General features: G+C 36.5%; 1 long non-coding RNA gene across 1 annotated transcript; it reads right to left on the bottom strand.

The window, feature by feature from the left end:
* Nucleotides 1–1708: 1708 nt before the first annotated feature.
* Nucleotides 1709–3636, bottom strand: LOC145794715 (uncharacterized). Its single transcript, XR_014334639.1, has 2 exons — nucleotides 3143–3636; nucleotides 1709–2061 (listed from the first exon to the last, which is right to left on the bottom strand). It is a non-coding gene; the product is annotated as an uncharacterized LOC145794715 (long non-coding RNA).
* Between the last annotated feature and the right edge of the window lie 2343 nt (nucleotides 3637–5979).

Genomic DNA, 5979 nt, shown 5'->3' with positions numbered 1-5979 from the left:
TGACTTGGAAAGTTGTAAGCCTATAGGGCGTTTACTTTTATTGTCAACATGTAATATTTTTTGTAAGAATACTCTGATGGTTATAATATGAGAACTCTTTTACTTATCATGAATGTATGCTATGATGGGTTTATTTTTTAGGGCGCTATAGATAATCCAGCACAATATATGAATCTTAACAAAGATATAAGAGTGAAATCCACATGCAATGCTCGTGTCAAAGTGGTTTACATTACATTCTCAAAATCATGCCATGCTCAATTCATATTCCTTACAATAGAAAACAAAGGAGATTCTTGACCGATACAACATTTCACGGGTATTTCGTCCGTAGGAAACTGTCAACTGGCACCCATGTAAACATAGCCTATACAAGCGCTACTATTGCCATTTTACGGATATTTCGTCTGCGGGAACCGGCACCCATGTATACGCGCGTTTTTTAGGACTTTCACCCTAAACACATTGGCCAACTTAATTTGGTGATACACACCTCTGTCTAACATTCACCAATTTTTATCAAAATCATATACATTTGCAATATATTAAATGAGCAACAATATTCAATGCACATGGATGAGAAATTAGTTTTAATTTACTTAATCCTCATACAATTTCTACAACAATCATATTTATCCTCTACCAATAGCCTAAAACAGATATTTCTAAATAGATATAAAATCTTCAACACAGATAACCTTTCCAAATTTTCAAGATGTGAGCAATAATACATATCTAACTCCACCATCCATATCAACATACATCCCATTTCATATTTCCAACATTAATTTAATCTATTTCTACAAAATAAATAATTGAGACAATTAGGCAAAAGCCTTCTTTTTTCTTTTTTTTTTCCAACATCCATTCCAAGTACCAAAGTCAATAATTTCTCATAACTCAACCTCATTTACACTTCCCTAACCATTTTCAGTACAATCATTTGAAAATCCATCTTTTGAATTTTAAAGCAAAACCCTACACTACAGGAAATGACAGTTTTGGCGACCAAATTATTGGTCGCCAAAAGTCCCATTTTTGGTCGCTGAATGTAATTAGCGACTAAATTTTTTTGTCACCAATTTCATCGCCTATACCTTGTCGGCGATAGTATTGGCGACTAAACTATTTTTGGTCGCCGAAAGTTAAACATTTGGCTACTAAACTTTGGTTAGTCGGGAAAGGTGATCTTTTGGTGACTAAATTATTAGTCGCCGAAATTGAACTTTTGGCTACTAAACTTTGGTTAGTCGGCAAAGGTATCTTTTGGCCACTAAAATGTTAGTCGCCAAATGTTCTCACAGAAAACTAAATTAAACTATTAGAGACTAAAATTTTAGTCGCTAATAGAATACGTACATTTAGCGACCAAACACTTTAGTCGCCAAAGAATGTCATGTTTTTAGTGACTAAAATATTTAGTCGGCAATTAAACTTCCCTCATTCTGATTTGTTTTAGCTACTATGTGGTTTGGTCACAAAAAGCCATTTGGTTATTTTTTGCTACTAAATTATTGGTCGCCAAAACATTTGCTTACATTTTTGCTACCAACATATTTAGTCACCAAATACTATATTAATTTTTTTATTTTTTTTTAAATTTCTAAACCACCTATATTAATTATTAGTGCAACCTGTACCCTGTATAAACAATATAATCCATCAATACTGAATATATTATCAACAATTCAACGTGCACACATTTCACTTCCAACCATCCAAAAAATTTATATTCAACGTCCAATTCTAAATGTAATACAAATTCCATACGAACTAAGTATAATTCAACCCCAATAATTTAATTCCATGCATAATAGAGGATTAACCAAATTTAATATCCAAAAGGAAATCTATACCACACCAAAAATTTATTCTGTACCGCCTAAAAAACTAATTTGTACCACGTCCAATGCTAATTTCTATCGGGCCAAATTTTGGATATTTACCACTCCAAAAAACTAATTTGTATGAACCACTATATATACGGACGGAGATATAAAAATAATGCCCTTCCGTACTTGTCAAAAAAAGTCATATCCACATTTGTACGTCAAAAACCATCTGCAACCAAAAAAAAAAAAAATTCATTAGTATTGACTAAATATTGGCCAATTTAAAATTATAAAAAATACATATAAAATTCAAAATTAAGTAATCTTTTCAAATTAATCATTAGTTTTGCATACTCGAATATGTATGAAATAAAATTTTTGATGTTCAATCTGAGTACATACAACATATGAATCTAGTTGCTCTATTTTTTTTTTTTTTTTTTGATCGGATTCTAGTTGCTCTATTTGATGTTGCTAATAAATTGATGTTGCTATAAAAGTAATCCTAATAATAACAAGAAATTCAAACACTTGAATCTAGTTGCTCTATTTGATGTTCAATCTGAGTACATACAACATAGATTAATATACACATATTAGTCCTTCAAGAACCCATAATAACTGAAACATTAGTTCAAAAAAAAAAAAAACATACCACAAACCCATATGTGCTACTCTCTACTGGTATTCCATAAATCATTAACCAAGCAGCATTACAAATGCATCCCAAAACTTTGAATAATTGGATTTTAAGGTTTAATAGCAACACAAGGATATGAAACTAGTATAGTCAAGTGTATGCCATAGATATAAGGAGAAGGAGCCTAAAACAGATACACATTGATAAAAATTTGTTCATGAAGCATAAACAAAATCCAATAACCATATTGATCATAGTACGGACTTCGTAAGTAACCATATTAGTCGTACAATAACCATCTTAACAAAATCATAAAATAACCATATTAATTGTTTTGGATTTGTTCATGAAGCATATCGTTTTGTATTAATGTTACTATTTTGAATAGGTTATGATACTTACCATATAAAATTTGCAAACAGTTGATTATAAACATATTGTGGTTGAATATTAGATGGTGAATGACTTTAAATAATACTTCAGAAGTACATTTAGTCCTATGAATAATCAACAATCATATTTCAAAGACCATGTAAACAGAAAAGCTTCGAATAAACATTTCCTACAAACAATTCACATCTAAAATCCACCTGCATTGCCTGCAAGATTTATTGATAGCTATATTATTAAAAACCACAGCCCATTTGAAGTACACACAAAATGACAATACCTGCTTAAAAACAGTGCTGGTTCCAGAGCCTTGAGCCCCAAGTAGAAGAAGTTTCTGAATTTTTTTCTGTTCAAGATAATTTGGAACAGTAGTATAAGTGCTAGCCTCATCCCTTTGTCCATGAGGCTGACCATGGGCCACTGGCAAAGAGAACAAGGTGCAAACAAGCCGTATTGAAGCCTGTCTAACAAAGAGGAATTTTTAAATGTTTCATAAACGATTCCCACACACTAATATAATCTCCAAAATGTATTCCACTAGAAGTCTTTAGGCACATGCCTTCTCCCAAATGCTTCCCTTGATATTGTTCTGACCATCTTCCTCATAACAACCATCATCATACACCCAAACATGAGTGTCACGTGAGCACTACATGTTAGCCAACAGAAAAATGATGTAAGTTAGAGTACAGTACACATGGACCACACTCTGAAGCAAGTGATACAGACAAGAAAAGGGGGCTAAGCAATTATAATGTGAAAGTCTGACGTGATCTCTCCATACAAGAAATGGAGTATAAATTAACTATAAGAAACAGCCCTTCTATGCAAGATGCGAATCCAACCCGAATTATGTGTAGACACCCCATTTTTGACCGTCCTCAAGACTTGGACGTCACCGTTTGAACACCCGGTGATCATCCATGTTTGTGTTCGTTTAGAGTTCCCGGAGGTCTCGGCTACGCGCCTTGCCTCAGGATCTCCGAACTCGATTGTTTAGTGTCTGGTTTTGCACCAAACACTTGTGTTTTGCCTTGGAGGGGCAGGGAATGCCTTGTGAGGCATCCCCACACATCACCGGCCATGGCCAGAGGCCACCGGCTGGTGTTTTGTTGCCATCGGCAATGTGTACTGCCGGTCAGCACTATTTGTTGCCGGTCGGCAGTCCATTTTGTCAAAATGGCATTTTTGAGCAGCCGACTACTGTTCATCTGCTTTTGCAGATATTTTAATACAGCTGTATGGCATTTTGTTCCCCTCCATACACGTGTATGGAGGGATGGTTTCCTTGTTAGCTTCTTGAGTAAGCTTTACAAGATTGGCTCCTCTATAAGAGGAGCCCTCCCCTCTTGGCTTTAGGTTAGACATTTTAGAGAGAAAAGTTGTGTGAGAGCTCTGGTTTTAGGTTTAGGGTTCCATACATATTCTATCTCTATACCTCTCTCTCATTTTACCTTTGTGTGTGTCTAGGTGCATTTGTGTCTTACTATTGCACACAAACACATAGTGTTATACCTTCCCTTGGCTACTGAGGTTCCAAGAGGTTGTTCTTGAAGTTCTTGGGTGGTTTTGAGCTTGAAGAACCAACTGGTCCACCATTTTTGAAGAAAATCTTTCAGGGTAAGAAACTTGCCTTTATATTCCCCATTTTTGCATTGTTTTTTTGCCTATCTTAGAACTATTTTTGTGCTTAGTGTATAACATAAAAAAGTTCTTTTTTTAAGCCCTCTAAATAGTTTGTTTAGAGTGTTTTGTGGTTTGGAGGTGTTTGACCCCTCTTAGGCCTTGAGAGGCCCTATTTTGTGCTATTTTGAGTGAGCTCCGGGACCTTGGTGTTTGGGCCTCCTCACCACTGAAATCTTGAGGGATTTCAGAGGTGAGGATGGTGCCTTGAGGTCCTAGGGAGGAGAGGGCCACCCGCTCTCCTTGTTGTCCTTGAAAAGGACCATTTTTGGCCCTTTGAGGGAGCACCTAGCTAAGCTTCATGTTGACCATGCCTTAGTTGTTTTTTGTGCTTATTATGTCATAATATGCCTCTGTTTTTTGTTGGTTTTGGTACACCATGCATGCTTAGCATACCTACCTTGTAATGCCACGTTTAGGCCTTAACATGCCTTAGGTTGTAAACCACTGTTCAAGCATGTTTTAGCTCTAGCTTTATGAAGCTTTTGTGCCTATTTTTCCATGCTAGAGGTCTGTCCATGGTCGTTTGGGTTAACTTTGGCATGCATTGTATAGCCCCTTTGTATTTTGGCTTGTTGGCCTTAAGTGTTTGAGTGTGTAGCATGCATTACTTGCCTTATTTTGATGGTTTGGCACCATTTCTGGCATAATTTCAATCCCTTTGACAGGCTTGTATGCTTGCCTTGGACACCTCTTTAATGGTTTGAAAGCTTGTGTAGCATGCTCCATGTTTTGGCATTTGTGCATGTCTTTGAATTTAGGTCATTTGGAGGCCATCTAAGTGATCTTTAGGCCTTGTCTTAATATGCTAAAATTCTGTTTTTAGTCATTTGATTCATGCCATGTGTGGTTGCACTAAGTGTAGTTCAACGCTTCTTTGGTGGGCCTTAGGAATTGGACCATATTTGCATACGTGTGTGCGTGTGTTTTGGGCCTCATTTCCTTGGCTTTGGCCACTGTTTTGGGCCTAGCATAGGGCTGTCCAAATTAGTCTAAGACCATCCTCTTATGTTATTGCATGCATGCCTTGCACATTATCACATATCCACTCCATTTCACCTTGTGTTGCATGCCATACGTAATTGCATTTTGTTGTAGTGCTTGAGTTGCATGATATGTTGTTGTATGCTTAGGTTGTAATACATTTGGCATGTATTCTCTCCCCTAGCCACTTAACACATTGTTGCATGTTTATGTATTGCCCATGTTCATGCTTGCATGCTAGTTCGCATGATTAGAGTTGCATTGCATCGGCACGCATGCTCTACCTCTTGACCAAGTCATGATAAAGGTAGAAGCCTCTTGATCTGATTTTGTGCATTGCATGTCATTTGACATCAAAATGTGCACGCTTGGTCTCTTGGGCCATCACGCATTGAAATGCGCGCTTGGTGGTCCGAGAACCAAGAAGCATGTCCCTTTGACTCATTCACA

This window comes from Camellia sinensis, chromosome 7 (assembly GCF_055761805.1).
Source record: "Camellia sinensis isolate YWXY chromosome 7, ASM5576180v1, whole genome shotgun sequence".
NCBI lineage: Eukaryota > Viridiplantae > Streptophyta > Magnoliopsida > Ericales > Theaceae > Camellia > Camellia sinensis.
Note: the sequence above shows the minus strand (reverse complement) of the source record. Positions and strands in the feature narration are given on the sequence as shown.